This window comes from Sebastes fasciatus, chromosome 12 (assembly GCF_043250625.1).
Source record: "Sebastes fasciatus isolate fSebFas1 chromosome 12, fSebFas1.pri, whole genome shotgun sequence".
NCBI lineage: Eukaryota > Metazoa > Chordata > Actinopteri > Perciformes > Sebastidae > Sebastes > Sebastes fasciatus.
This window is the reverse complement of record NC_133806.1, coordinates 33,552,885-33,569,697: the sequence shown is the minus strand read 5'-3', so window position 1 is coordinate 33,569,697 and position 16,813 is coordinate 33,552,885.

Below are 16,813 nucleotides of genomic sequence, written 5' to 3'. Positions count from 1 at the left end.
TTATTCGAATAATCGCTGCATACACCCCCCAAGACGTGGAAAAACAACCCAAGACGGTTCTGGTGAGTTTTATTTTGTTTCTGTCGGGTTTGAATGACGAGAGGCTCCGCTGCTGGATCAGATGATCTACCTGCTGAAACTACGAGGGGCGTGGTGCCGCTTGCGCGCGCACACACACAAACTGAACCTGCCACACACGTTTTACAAGGCCTATAGAAGGAGGCTGGGTCACGCGTCATCAACGCGTCATATCATTGGGGCACAACACATGCGCAGTAAGATCTGGTCTGCACTCGCCGAAATTGAGCCAATCGCAATGCACGGCCGCAGCTCCAGTTACACTGCACATGTGTTGTACCCATGCCCGCCCGTGTCCCAGCCTCCTTCCATAGGCCTTGACGTTCTACCGGTAGTAACGTTACTACCAGGCGACAGTTAATACAAGGGAAATATATATTTTTTTAAGATGGGACGAATAGTCGCATAACTATAGCTTAACGACTATTCGAAAAATTGAAAATCATGGCTCATCCCTTCATGTCTACATAGGGAGCAGGTCCTCTTCACAGAGTCCGTCATGTTGCTCCTCCATGTTTCTACAGTAGCCCAGAACGGACAAACCAAACTCTTGGCTCTAGAGAGAGACTTTCGTATTTTTAAATAATCTGAAGTCCTCCGACACGCTTATGAAACTGCAGTAACGTGAGCCGCAGAGTGCAAAACCGTGGTACCACCAGCCGCCATCTGACCTCCACTGCTCCTAAAGTAGTGTTATTATGGTAAGGATGACCTCTGAGTGAGGAGAACGGTGTTACCACGGTTTTGCTCTCGACAGCTCACCTTACCACAGTCTTGGAAAGGGAGGATTGAGCGGAGGGGTACTCAGTTGATTGCAATCTGCAACCACACCACTAGCTGCCACCAAATCCTACACACTGTCCCTTTAATCCCACACATGGAATGAGACAACAGAAACCATAAATGTGGTATTCAAATCTATGTACAGGCCAATAGGACTTACTCTGATAGTTGTGGGAGATCACTACTGGATATGTTAATAAATGGTACTACTACAGTCATAATCTATGATGATGATTAAGGTGCAGACTGAGAGACAGATGATAACGGTGGTGATGATACGTAGCACAGATGCAAGCTGGATTCAAATCCAAAAGTTTACCTTGGGCCGACAGCATGTTACCAGTTTGTATGTGAAGCTGTGGCGAGGGTTTTTTATTTAGGAATGTGACAGTGATGACATTTCCAGTGCAAGGTTATATTTAGCGGTCTCTCTCTGTTCGTATCACCTGTGTCATCAGAGGGATGTAGAACAAGATGACATGACATGAAGATGGAGATGTCTCTTTTATTTATTTATGTGTGTGTGTGAGGGGGATTATGTTTGTCAGAATCAAGTACTTTTAGATATTAATTACATACATTGTTATGTACTGATTACATGATTTAAGACAAAGTGAGGGAACTGTTTTACAGACGCTGCAGGTAACATTTAATATTGTTCCGTTAATTCACCAGTTTGTTTATGATGGTAAGTTGATGCTCTAAGCAGTGAAGGGAAACATGTCTTATAGCATGTCCAGCCATGACAAATTTATTAACTAAAGCTACAGTTAACAAAAAGTTTTATTTATGTGCCCAGTTTTTGCATTTGCTTATGTAGCCAAAGATAGGGAAACAATAACATAAGTATTTACTTAGAAAGTGTTTAGAGATATTTCATATCCTGTATTAAGTAATAAGCTCTTTCTAAATTTGTCTCCACGTCTGTGCTGAGTGTGCTGATATGACGGCAGGGCCGCCGGGTCGCATTGATGTCATTACTATAGCAGGTGCACAAGTCCGACATGACAACAGGAGACTAAACACCAGAATCAACTATAGGTGCTGCACATCAGTCTATCACTGAAGAAGATCATATAATGCAATGTAAAAGTAGTGTTTCTAACCACTGTACTTCCTGACATGTTGCTTACTAGATTATTATAAAATAGAGAAATAGAGGGATGGATATGCAACAAAATCTAATCCCAGGATATTATGGTGACCTTTCCAAATGAACCCTCGGGGCAGCGGTAGGTCGTGATATAGTTTAATGTCTTAAGCCCCTGACACGACCAGTCTGGGGCCGTCGGTGAGCGTCTGTCGGCCTAGTTTTTGCAGCATGTCTCGTCAGCTCTAGTCTGCTCGTGCTGAGTATTTTTCGGCCGATTCAGCATGTTGAATCGGCGACGGAACCTGTCGATGAGAGAAATCACTCTGATTGGCTGTTCAGCTTAAAGGCAGGGTGGGTGACCTGCCCATGCACTCAACGAGGTATACAGACAGGCAGCCTGTCCAATCATTACATTTGGGCTGAATGAAATGATTGGACAGCTTTATTACATTCCTGTGACAACCACAGATACTGCATTTTTTTTTTTTGTCAGAGCATTTGATTTTTTAATTGCTGTCAGGATGTAATGAGAATTTCAACTAATAAAACAAAAAAAAAATTCTAAAATCTTTCCCAACCCTGGCTTTAAGCAAATCAGTGCACGAGAAGATAAACGGAAGTGAGGAAAGAAAGCAAGCAAACGAGTAAAGTCAAGAGGACCAACACAGAAGAATACATGGATATTTTCACAGCGATATGAACATCTGGAGTGGTGAGTGAGAGTGGTGTGAAAATGGTCGACAAACGCCATTTTGTCGCCTTTGTCACCACTAGTTCTTTGATGTCGGTTTGGTGTGTCTGGGCCTTTAAAGGTCTTCATCTGAAAGCAACAAACCTTCCATCTTCTTCTTAAATGGATAATGCCGTTACTAGGTGCTGGGCTTCAAGAGGCTGTGATTATCCCACAACGCATAATGATTCACAGTAATGTAAATTGGTGGCGTCCATTTAGCTGCTGAGACCGCTCACACCATCAGATGCAAATGTAAATGGACTTAACAACCATAAAAGCTTCATATTGTGTTTATCAGTATGAAATGAGTAATGTTGTGAGGGAGGAAAACATCGCATGGATCTATGGAGGTGCAAAATAAAAAGAAGATGCAGGGTGGATGCTGCAGCCATGTGCTGATGGATCAGCTTTTAAAGCCTCGGGGATGACCTGTCAGACACAGTGGAGGGGGGACATCTCAAACACTACCATTATCACTATGAATGAACCATTACTCCTCAAATATCATGGTAACTTTTCAAAACAAATCATCGTTTTAATGAGGAAAAAGGCAGCCGTAAAACTCTGATGACAGGTCCCAAATACTTTCAAGAAATCTACTTGCTAGAAAAGGAGTTCCTATTTTGCAAGGTCTACCTACTGCATATCATATACTTTAATTATTACAGTATCAACACACTTTTTTGTCATCATTGAGCATGGAAAATTAATTAAAAATGTATTTTTAATAAGTCAATATAATCAAACTGTCTCTGTTAATGACTGCAGATTTTGTATGTTGGGCGTAAATTAGTTAAATTTTCTGTGACAACTGAATTGCATTCAATAAATCCTAACTTGACCAATTAATAAAGATAATATGATATTTGTTATTGTATATGAAACTACCAACACACACTGATTTTCATGTCTACCATCTACATTTCATTTGGTAATATCTGAAGCTTGCTGGCTTTCTTATCTGCCCTCCTCTCCGGCCATTTGGATATCAGATGGATCCTGCTGATCTGTGTGCTTAACACACATTAGGGTCACATTTGACTCTGTGTGTGTGTGTGTGTGTGTGTGTGTGTGTGTGTGTGTGTGTGAGTGTGTGTGTGTGGTGTTTTACGGCTCCTATCTCCTGTGGTCATATCCTAATGTCTTTATGGCAGCTCGTGATGGTCAACAACAGAGGAAAGGGAAGGAAAGAAAGATGGAAGAGAGGGAAGAGAAAGGCAGAAGAAGAGGGAGCGCTCTGTGTGTGTTAACACTGTGTATCTCTGTAGTCTGTTGTGTGTCTTTACGGAACATTTTTGGGTTTAAGAGTTCAGCATTTTCAGCCCGTGCAGAACCTATTATGTATACAGTAACCAATTAAAGCAGCGCGCTCTGATGGGCCACTGTTAACAACTCTGCAGCAGATGCATAAAACCTCCAGAGAGCTGTCAGACAGCCTGACAGAAATAACAACCTGAGTAGGGATGCTCATTTTGAAAAATGTTCTTAACCGATAACTGACCCTCGTTAACCGATTGTTATATCTCTGCCTTACTCCTGAATTAAGCAGGGATATTCGAATTGAATCCAATAACAGGGACCACACGTCTGCTGCTTAGCGCGTTCTCTTTATTTTCCTTTCTTCTCCTCCTCTACCCATAATGCATTTCAACATTCTAACAGTGGCCTGTTAACCCTAGACATGACATCCCCCCTTTCCTTGGAATTAAACTCTTAGTTACAGAAAACAAAATCTAGGATTATATTAAGATCAATTTAGCTGCCACATCTTAAATCATATTTCAACAATATCCATTTTGCACTGTTCTGAAATTATCCCTTATAAAACATATTTTCCTTTTAAAGAAATCATTAATCACTACAGTATCTTCAAAAAACTTGAACTGTAACAAATTATTTTCTTTCTAGAAATTAAACAGTTCTATAACCTTCACTGGTTATAAACCACGAACAGTGTGAAATTTTCTCTTTTCAGAATCAGGAACAATACGAAACTCTTTCTATTATGAAAACTCTTGAACAACTTATTTACAACTTATTTACGAACATAATCAGACAATCTACTGGGTGTTCGCCTGACTCTTTGCGGCCTAGAGGGCATCTCGGTGTGCGCGTATGTGTCAGAGTCATTTTCTGCATTTGGAGTCTGAGCTACTGCAGTGTGTATATCTTCCTCTAACACTTTATCCATTTCTGTGTTCTCAGCCCCTTGTGTTTCCTCCTCTTCACGAAATGTCCCTTGTCCCAGTTCAACTCCTTTATATTTCTTAACAAAGGTAGTGTTTCTTGCATATCGTGCTCCTGTTGGTGATTCCACTACGACCTTGTTTCCTGTCCTGCTGATGATTTTGTGTGGAGTCGCATTAAACGTTGTGGAAAACTTGTCGGTTTTGTCTTGCCTCAAGAGTACAGTGTCACCGACACTGACTTCTGACTGCTGCGCTCCTCTGCGTGTGTCTGCATACAGTTTACTCTTAGCTTTTTGCTCTGTATCACGATCACACACTTCTTGATCAGTGTGCATCTCAATGAGTTCTGGCAACTTTCCTCTGATCTTTCTGTTGAACAGCAATTCAGCAGGGCTTTTACCTGTTGTTGCATGGTTGATGCTTCTGTATACAGTCACATATTTTCTCAGTTCTTTTTTCCAATCCAGTCCCTCTGACTGTGCAATCCTGATTCTCTTCATCAGTGATGCATTCTGGCGCTCAACTTCTCCGTTGGCCTGAGCATATTTTGGTGTGGTTTTGATGTGAGTGATCCCACTGTCCTCGCAGTATCGACTGAACTGTTCAGATCTGAACTGAGGTCCATTGTCAGACTTGCATGTGACTGGCAGTCCATGTCTGCTGAAGATTGACTCAAGACTGTCTATAATCTTGTCTGTCGTGGTGGTGGTGATCATGATGTCATATTCATAGTACCGGCTGAAATAATCCACTACCACTAGAATGGAATGACCTGACGGGAGAGGTCCCAGTATGTCAACAGCTACATCCCGCCAGGGTCCATCAGGTAGCGGTGTGGGTCTCAGCGGCTCGGGTGGGTCAGGTCTAGCCACTATTTGACATCCGTGGCAAGCTTTACAATGTCTCTCAGCTGCACTGTCCATGCCAGGCCACCACACTTTTGTCCTGAGATGCTGCTTCGTTCCCACTATACCCAAGTGTCCCTCATGGGCTAGTGCAAGTGCCCGTGTTCGTAGGACCTGTGGCAACACTATGCGTGTACCTCTCAGAACAAGATATCCTATTGTGCATAGCTCATTTGCGATGATTGCATACTGTTTGCAATTCTCAAAATGTCCAGTTGCTATGGCTTTGCGTACCTCTCGCAGCTCTGGATCAGCTGCTGATGCTTCTTCCACTTCTCTGGTGGTGAGTGCTTTTGGCGTTGCATTCACTGCCACAAATCTCACATACTCATCAGCTCCATGCTTGTGTTCAACCTGTTTCACTGTGTTTGTCAGGAGTCGTGACAGTGGATCAGCAATGTTGTTCTTCCCCGCTATGTGGACTACTTTGTACTCATACGGCTGTAGCCGAAGAACCCACCGCTCTATCCGTGCGCATGGTTTAGAGCGGGGACCATAGATCACTTCCAATGGTTTATGATCTGTGACTAGGTCAAACTGTCTCCCATAAATGTATGGATGTAGTCTCTCGCAGGCCCAAACTAGGCCTAGCGCTTCTTTCTCTGTTTGAGAGTATTTACGCTCACAGTCAGTTAGGCTACGGCTCACATAGCATATCGGAACTTTAATACCTTTTTGGTTTTGCACTAGAACTGCGCCTAACCCCACAGGACTTGCATCCGCTATTACCTGTGTTGGCGCTTCTTTGTCAAAGTAGGCGAGGGTGGAAGCTCTAGCTAGCTCCGCCTTAAGGGCACTGAAAGCTTGTTTCTGTTCTGGCCCAAACCTGAAAGGCGTGTCCTTCCTTGTCAGGCTTCTCAGTGGTTCTGACAGGGTTGCAAACTGTGGGATAAATCTGCTGCTGTATCCAACCAGCCCAAGGAAACTCCGCACCTCTGTGTCATTTTCTGGCTCCCTTGCTTCTGTCACAGCTCGCACTCTCTCCTCTGTCGGCCCGATACCTTTCTCCGACAGCAGAATCCCCATGAAAATCAATTTATTCATGTTGAATTGGCACTTTTCTGGATTCAGTGTTAGTCCTGTCTCTCTGAGCCTGTCCATGACTGCGTGTAGCCGTCCGTCATGTGTCTGTTGGTCATGTGCGTGTATGATCACGTCATCAGAGATGTTCTCAACTCCTTCGATTCCAGCTAGGGCGTTGGCTATCTCGTGCTGATATTGTTCACTGGCCGATGATACACCAAAGAGCAGCCTCTTGTATCTGTACAATCAGTTGTGCACTGCAAATGTGGTGATCTCTCGTGAATCAGGAGTCAGCTCAAGCTGGTGATAGCCCCATTTCAGGTCTAACTTGCTGAATATGGTTGAGCCATTCATGCCCTGGAGCACCTCGTCCACAGTGGGGATTGGAAAGCGTTCCCTCACTATAGCCTCATTAGCACGTCTCATGTCCAGGCAAAGTCTAACATCACTTTTTGGTTTTGGGGCGACCACAACTGGATTCACCCACGGGGTCGGCCCATTTACAGGTTCAATAATGTCCAAGTCCATTAATTCCTTTATTCTGGACTCTACTGCCCCCCTGAGGTTGAATGGTATGCGCCTGATGGGCTGGGCTACTGGCCTCACCTCTGGGTTAATGTGCAGCTTTACCTGTCTTGTTTTCAGCTTTCCTACTCCGCTGAATACTTCTGGGTACTGCTGTTGGAGTGTTTGTTTAATGTCAGTTACAGCAGAAATGTTCTCACCTATTCTCAGAACCCCCAGTCGTGTCGCTGTCTTTTTTCCCAGCAGTGGTTCGCCGTTTCCCTTGATAACAATGAACTCGGCATGTTCAGTTTTGTTTCCTATTAAAACGTCACATGTAAATGCACCCTTGACTGTTAATGGCTGGGTGGAGGAATATGCATACAGTTCCCTCTCAGTCTTAGGGATATATGAGTGACACTTTATGCGTTCTGATTTCAGTTTTTCCCATGCATTTTCTCCCATTACATTTCTTGTTGCACCAGAATCAATCAGCATTCTCATATTCACTCCCCCCACACAGAAGGTAAGTCTCTCTGGCATGTTGTCATCATTAATGGCAAAAGCAAAGTCATCATGTGTATCAACATTGTTTACTTTCTGTTTTGTTTTCGAACCTTTTGTGCGGCACATTTTTCCATAATGATCTTTTCCTTGGCACTTGTGACATGTCTGTCCGCGTGCTGGGCATTTCGGATCTCGGCCAAGATGATCAGTATTCCCACATCTGTAGCACTTTCCATCATTTTTATTTTCTCTGTTTGGTTTTCCTTTTGTATTCCAATTTCCGTACTTTCCCTTCATTTCTTTTTGAAGGACTCGATTCACTGTCTCTGTAGTCGCTTTCACAGACGTGCATGTCATGCTCTCCATTTGCTCCTCGATGCTCTCACAGCGCGAAGCTATCTCCAGTGCACGTGCTAGCGTCAGTCTGCGACCCTCTTCTAAAAGTTTTCTGCGTACATATTCAGATGTCCCTTTACTCAAAATGGCATCTCTGATCTGATTATCAGAATCTCCTCCATAATCACAGTCTCTTACAGCTTGTCGCAGGCGTGTTGCAAACTGCTGCACCGTCTCCTCTGGCTTCTGTTGCAACTTTAGAAATGCGTGCCTTGCTAATGCTGTGTTGACTTGAGGCACGAAGTAATCGTTCAGAGCGTCGACTGCCTCGTGGTAGTCCGTCGGCTCACCCGTGTCCGGTAATGTTGAGAAAACATCTTGTACGTCTGGTCCAGCTAGATGCAGTAGTAGTGCACGTCTCCTTTGCTTTGTAGCTGCTGTTGAATCTTCGGTTAGAATAAGTCCTTTACCGTCAGCATACAGCTCAAACGACGTTAGCCACCTCTTCCATCTGGGACCTAGCGTAGCCGGCTCGGCGTAGCATGCAAAGTTCTGAATTCCGGATTTCTCCATACTAACTAACTACCTAAACTTGTACGTTTAACTAGCTAAATAGCGTTCATCCTCGTCGCCAATGTTATATCTCTGCCTTACTCCTGAATTAAGCAGGGATATTCGAATTGAATCCAATAACAGGGACCACACGTCTGCTGCTTAGCGCGTTCTCTTTATTTTCCTTTCTTCTCCTCCTCTACCCATAATGCATTTCAACATTCTAACAGTGGCCTGTTAACCCTAGACATGACACCGATTATTAACCATTACCCGAAAACATTTGTGTCTCCTACCAGCTGCAGGAGCACAACAGATATTGGTTGACGGGAGTCTCCAGTTCACCGTCCGGGAGCGTTAACTTAGCAGCTACGATGCTGCGTGTAGTGTCGCAGACATGCGGCCACTTTCCCAGTAAAAGTCTCCACCGCACATTTAGTTTAGTTTAGCAGGTTGTCAGCTGTGTGTCTGCCCGGCGGAACTTTAGCGAGTGTTCAACAAACAGTGTGTGTATTTGTGCTACGTTAGCAGCTCTAGCATTGCCCGAGGCTTCGTGCTCGCCGCCACACACGTAGTCTGTGTAACTTTAGTGAGTTTCCAACAGACTGTGTGTGTTTCTAAGAGACTCTCATCGTTGCGGCTTTTCAGGCACATGACAAAAAAAAGTGTTAAATGCCAATTTACAGTGTCATTTAAACCAAGCAGCAACATGTCACTTCAAAACCGCACTGATGTTTCAGAGTCAAACTTTAAATGTAGGATTGTGTCTGGCTTGTGACCCGAGCTTGACCCAGAATTCATTCTGTCAGAATCACTCAAAAGGTTTGATCAAGTTTCACTCTCCACATCTTATAACAATCGTTCTAAAAAAGCTGGAATATCCAAGCAGGTTCAGCATGTTGGACAGATTTAAGTCAAAAAAGACTAAGCTGATTTCAAGGTTTTCTGGCAGACGGCGTGTCGCTGCTGTTAAACACATGAAGAAGTCTTTTCCCTAAGAGAAGGTGTGAGGTTGTTGGTGGCGTTCTAGTTGTGATCGTAGGTGTAGCAGTGTGTGTAGTTTATTTGTCGGTGAATAAATGCTATGAAACTACAACTCCTCCACTCCACTCAAACGAACCAGAGACCGGAGCCGACTTCCTGTATCCTGCAACTCCGGCTCCGCCTCTTAAGGTGGGCTGTTAAGGTGGACCAGCTTTTCTCCTTAAAGTGACGAGCTGCTCCTCTGAGCCGCTCAGCTTTTAATTAATTATTAACATTTCTTTTAACCGTTTTAACAGATAGCACTAATCGGTTAAAATGATTATGTCGGTTAACGGTTAAACGGTTAATTATGGACATACCTAAACCTGAAGTAAACAATGTCAGAAACATCAGTTTTATTTTGGTTATTTATGCAGTTGTACCTCCATGACAACTGCGACGTAAATATCTACGGTGCAACCGGTGTGGCGTACCGAGGCCCAGAAGCTGTCAGGGGCCAAAAACCACCTTCCTACACCGTGTCCACACTGAACCCGTTATGCTCTTCTGTTACGTCATGGAAACAAACTATGTACCTATTAGCTGTGCTCTCCTGATCAGACTGGAGACGTAACAACTTCTCTTCCTCTGTTTGTTCTTTTTAAACAGAAAACACATGTTTAATATTGTGATATTTACTAGAAATGACATACAATACACACTGTAAAAACTCTAACTCGTATTTGTTGGCATAATAAAGCGTTTCAAGTTGTTAAGACTTTGAAATATACGTTATTAACATTTGAGTCAAACATATAAGTCAGTCCAGCAAATCAGACATTAAGTTGGCGTCAAAACCATTAAGTGAGTTCATAATACTTCTATCTTTCAGTTGTGAACACAGACTGTAGGTTGCAAGTCAACACAAGGGGCGAAAGTTCAGATAACTCTCGTGTCTTTGTTGTGAATGGAGGGAAAGACAACTTTCAGAGTTGAAGTTTGAAGTACTCCGCCCCCCAGTCTGTCTGTCTGCACCGGAGCTCCAGGCTGACTCCACACAGGTAAGTTTAACTTATTTTTCGTTTGATATAGTTGAAATTGTGTCATATTTGTATTCAGAGTTATATGGTGTGATACATTAACAGATACGGTAGATATTACCATGACAACAGTTCACTTAAACACTATAACGTTAGCTTAGTTAAGGACAGCTAGCAACTAGCTGATGCTAGCGAGGACCAGAAGCTTTCAAACAGGGAGGACGTTGTTTCTGACTGGTTAGTCTGAATGCTATTAATGTGATGTAACGTTACGGTAACGTGTCGGTACAGTATTACAGCTACAGGGGTAGTTAGCTGCGTCCACATGTCAACGGCTAAACTGCGCTAACCGTTAAGCTGTTAATGCTAACGGGACATTGTGGTCATTCTAGCCGGTGTTGGTGAGTAACTGGTTGTAACGGTAGTGTTGCTGTTTGAACTAAAGTATACGTTAGTTAACTGAATGTTTCGTGTCTTAACTAGAAAGCCACTAGGAGAGTTTAGACCTCCTCAAGGACAAATGCCCGTCGCCCGTAGCGGCCACAGTCAAGTCCGTCCGTCCGTCTTCCGTCCCCCTCTGGTTAACACTGTTAGCTCTCTCAGCACTATTGCCTCAGATGCACTGACACAACGGGCCGATGGTCGACCGACGGACAGTTTGGGGCCGTCGGTGAGTGTCCGTCGGCCTTGTTTTTACGGTGTGCCCCGCTATTAGCTCTATTAGCTCAGTTAGCTTTGTTAGCACCGTTAGCCCGGATAGCCACCGCCATTTCGGCTCTGCACCTCCATGTGTGCTTGTGAGGTCTGAGTGGAGGAGTGGAGGAGTGGAGAGCCCTGTGCAGACTCTTTGCATAAGCTATTCTAAAAATTATAACTTCATAACTCCAAATGAATGGGACAGAATATTGTATTAAATTTGTCAAAATTCTGTCAATTCCAGAGAGCAGTCTACTGTTTACAATTACATTAAATTGATATGTTTAAAACTTATTAAGAACCTGTTTGAGCGAAATTAACCACATCATTAATTATTCTACCACTGCCTGCTTTGCTAATTTCCAGCAAATTGTCACCTTTGTCTTTCAGATTGAAATGAATGCAGTCACAGAAACTTTTCCAGATTTTGCTGCTTTGGTCCATTGGTGGAATTATGGACAATGAGGTTTGAGTGAAAACACACTTTTTTCAATAAGACTGAGCAAAAAATGTGCTTCTCATGCTGTCCACAAAACACCAGCAGATGATGGCATGCCAATTTGATAACCAAAGTCTTTTCAAGCCAGTGTTACATGTGGAGAAAGTAACTGACATCAAAACACCTTCTTTGGATGATGTCCTTTTGCATTTTAGGTCTTTCAAGCTTGTGGAGAACATCTATGCAGACACTGAGATTTTCGATCCTGAGGCTCTCAACAACCATCATCCATTGACTGCATACACAGTGGGAGGGAAGATACTGGTGACCCCAAAAGTGTGCCTGCTGCATTGAAGGGACGCAGAATGGTGAGTATACTGATTACTCTTCATAGATTGAGTCTGTTGCTTCTGCTCTCGTCAATAGGCACCCCTGTCTTCAAGAACCGGGCAGTGTAACGGGGTATGATGGATGGAAAATGAGCATAAAATACAAACTTGGTAATTACAGGTCCAAGCTACGTAACGCAGGCTGCATTGAGGTCAGCATTAACCGGAGAAGAAGCGGTGAAGATGATGGTGCAGGTCCTTCTTTGAAGAGAGCAAAGCGAGGGGAGATTAACTATGTTCCTGACCACCCAGATACCCATACTGATGACTTGCTGGAGGAGGAAAGACTAGCTCTGGTTGAGGAGTTAAAGAAGAGGAATAAGAATGTTGCACTCATAAAGCAACAGATGGAGGTGACATTCTCCCTGAGGCGCAAGGAGATTGTGGAGCTGGTGCCTATGGTGTCAGAGGTTCAGGAGCGGTGGCCTGCTCTGTTTTACGAGGCAGAGGTAAGCAGCTGAGCAAATAATATATTATGTTGTGTTTCAGATTTAGTCTTTGCAAAATAAGAATCTGAAGTTGTTTACTTCCGTTAACCCTCATCCTACCAACTGGGGTACTGGCAGACCCCAAAGGTATACTTTTTGTCATATCTCACATGCTTCTATCATTTAAATTTTTCATCACTTTGTCAATCAATTTGTTCCTTATGACTTCATATCATTGTTTTCTGTTTTAATTAGTGATTTTTAAAAATACCAATGTATTGGGGTCCTGGGGGTCCCACCAAAAGCACCCAATTGCAGCCTATGCAGTTAAAATAGGTAAAATATAATAGATAAATCAAATGTTTGCCATGGGTCCTAATTTATTATTAGTGTAATTAATGTCATCCTTCAGATGACATTAATTACACACAATAATGTTTTGAGATGGCATAAGTTAACATGGTGCTATGATGGTTGTTTCTTACAGTAGATTATTCTTGTGGTCCCCAGGATGAGGGTTAATAAAATACATATTTTAACATGAGGATGATGTTGAAATTGTATTGACTTTGTATTTGACATTTACGTTTGCTGTTCTGTTCTTCAACAGATCAGGGAAGAGTTTCTTCGGATCACCAACAAGGACCTAATAGACAACTTCGGAGCAGCCATTAATCAGCACACTCCTAGGCTCCTTAAACTCTATCGGGCTAGGCGGACAGCTTTCCCGCCTGAGATGGATCAACTCCTTAACAGACTGGATGAAGAGGTGAATTTTTAGACTTAATAATCTCATTATTCTTGACATTATGGAAATAAATGTATAAAAAGGATTTGATTTTTTTTTATAAAGCTGCACTAATCAATATTTTTAAATAAACAATGGGTCAAATTTAAGGTGTTGCTTATAGTGACAAACCATCAGAATAACCCCACTGTACACTACCTAAGGGACAGACAAAGATAGCGACAAGGTGGTGAAGAAAGTGGAACACCTAACAGCTAAAAAGCCAGCTATTTATATCAGTTAAAAGGAGTAAATCTTAGACTTTCATTCAACAGGTATTTGCTGGATGTGGAAGAGGACAGCTGTTTGCCACATAATCAACCTTATAAGGCCATAATATATCAAGTGTGTGATTGTTTCAGTCTGTTGAGTCCTGCACCTAAGTGGGCAAAATAAATAAAAAAATAAATGCAGCTTTAACACAAACTGGGAAGCATGTTTCCATGTTTGTTCTTAGCTTTCTTCATGTTAGTTACGTCTTGGTGTAATTTTTCTTCCAACCCTTTATGTTTCAGACATCTGACATAGTACATCGACACACTGCAGCCTTGAAGGGCCTCCCCTTGTATCTCTGTGACAGTCATGAGAAGCTGTTCAGGAACTGTCTGGTGAGTGGTTATTAGTAGAAAAAGTAAATATTTATTATTATTCTGTTATTAAAAATAGACTCTCTTTGACTTCAACCTTTGCCTCTCTGCCATTTTGTCCCATTCTAGTCTATCCATCCCAGTGTCCTGCTTGTTTTCTTTATCTGTCCCAATGCCCACAGCGTCTTCAAGAGTTGTACTTTGCTGGCTATTACTTGATGTAATTTCTTTCATGTATATGGGGGTTAATTTTTTGGTTGCGGGGTATGAGATGGAAATATTTAACCCTAAGATGATTCCTTAGGTTTTCTAGTTTTATATGAGACAGTATCTTCACTCATTTTCTGTCTGTCATCACAAGGCCACTGACCCAGAAGAGGAGCAGACGAAGGGCCTCATCGTGGGTATCCTCACTGTGTTGGAGGATGATGACAGTTCAGCTCCTGCAACAGTCATTAATGTTGCTGTTGTTGTAGAAGAAGACATCGTCCTCCAGGATCTCCCTGACCTGCCAACGACTTTTGCTTACCTCTTTGGGCTGATCTACGCTTTAAACCTCCAGTACCCAAAAGAACTGAGGTACACATTCGAAACCATTCAGAAAGTTTTCATGGAACTTGGAACTGATCTCTCTGCAAGGGTCCGATCCTTCAAAAACAAAGTCCTTCAGTGAATCCACCGAGTTAGCTGATAATGTTGGGTCTGGGACAGTTTTGAATTGCAGAGGTTCCTGTTGCCCCTTGTTAGAATGATGCAAAATCTCCGTTGCCTGAGATGGATCCCCCTCTACCTCTTCTGCTTTTAAGTTCACTCTCTCCACCTCTCCTCTCCCTTTTCCTGTTTCTCCATTTCTCTTGCCATCTTCTTTCCTCTCTCAATCGGTCACCTTAACTTGTCTAACTTTCTTACTTAATTTGCATATTCTCCCAATCTCACTCAAATTCTGACCTCTAAAACTCTCCCCTTCTGTCCAGCCAACACGATAACTGTCTCTCTGCAACTCACAAACTCTTATCTACCTCTAACTCCTCTTCTATGTCTCCCTACCTGCCCATCTCTTGCGCTCCGACGTGCCTGAATGCTTTTATCCTATACATTTATCCTGCACCTTACTGGATATTGTTAACCACGTTACTTATGTTAAGATTGAATAGTGTGTAAATTGATGACACACACAATCGGGCTACCTTGGTATTTTATTGTTAAACAGTTTTATTAGATTGACTGTTCTGGATCACAATTGTTCTGTTTGGAGTTCCATTTCAACCCATGAGCTACTTCTTGTGGTAACTCTGAATCTTCTTATGTTTTGTATTTTATCATGGTTTATTACACGGCGTTGTTGAATACTCGATTCTGATTGGTCAATCACGGCGTTCTGCGGTCTGTTATTTCTTTATAGCAGACCGTTGCTATGGGCGCAGCTCTGATGTTAGACTCTGACAGTCCGTTTTGTGTCAAGTTATTGATTTCTTCAGTAAGTAACCGTGTAATAAGCGGGATAATGTACAGCTAGTGGGTCATTGTTGTGAAAGAATCCCCTTCAGTGCGATGCCGCTCAACGTTCCTTTCACAACAATGACCGGCTCGCTGTACATTATCCCTTACGTAGACGAGTGTACTGTTTTTAGTAGTCTCACTGTCGAAGTGCTGACTTTTCCCTTTTAACTTTATCTTGCTAAGCTCACAACTGCTACCTCATTGTATTATGGTGTTCAATATGTGATTCATACTAGTATATAATGTTAAAACACAACTTAAGTGCTTCATGTTATTTAAGTGCTAAGACTGGGACAGTTGTGGGTCTCAGCAGTTACTTGGCCTTGTTCTAAAGGATTGGATAGGCTGTGTTTTAATGATTAAAAAAAGAAGTTTTGAAGGTAGATGTTGCATCTGTAATTATTTATACATTTGATGGGTAGTTATTGGTCCTAATTTATATATTTGACTTACCTTAACTGTTGCAGTGCACAATTTGAAGTTACTCTAACCTATTCCACTAAATTAACTCAACTGAAATTAAGTGGGTACTATGTACAGGTTTAAGTTACTGCAACTTGAGTTGAGTTAACAGAAGTAAGGATTCAAAGTTGTTACAATATGAAATTATAAGTTACTGCAACTTGAGTTGAGTTGACGGAAATAAGGATTCAAAGTTGTTACAATATGAAATTATAAGTTACTGCAACTTGAGTTGAGTTGACGGAAATAAGGATTCAAAGTTGTTACAATATGAAATTATAAATTACTGCAACTTGAGTTGAGTTGACGGAAATAAGGATTCAAAGTTGTTACAATATGAAATTATAAGTTACTGCAACTTGAGTTGAGTTAACAGAAATGAGAATTGAAAGTTGAGCAAACTCAAAAGCAAAACTTAAAATGTTATGTTTAATTGCCCAACTTAAAATTCTGCTGAAGTTTACCTTACAATTTTGAGTTCTGCTAGCTTTTTTTTTTTTACAGTGCAGCCAACAGCAAGTAAGAACTTGGACATCTTCCTCCAGCCAGCTGCCACCTTATTTAGGTCTTTGTAATGAAAGGAGGAGGTATCGTATAGATAACTCCTCATTTTAACTTCACCAATCAGCTGCTCCTGGTCCATTGAGGTGATTTCAAGACGAGCAACAGGAATAAATACAAACAGCTGGGCGTCTGACAAAAAGTTAACCTCAAAACGGCGTGCCACGTCGAGCTGCGTCGCTCAGGGCCATGACATTCCAATAAAAAAAAAAGGGACTTGGTTCTTAAGCAGTGTTGTTGTCTCATTGGTGGCATAGC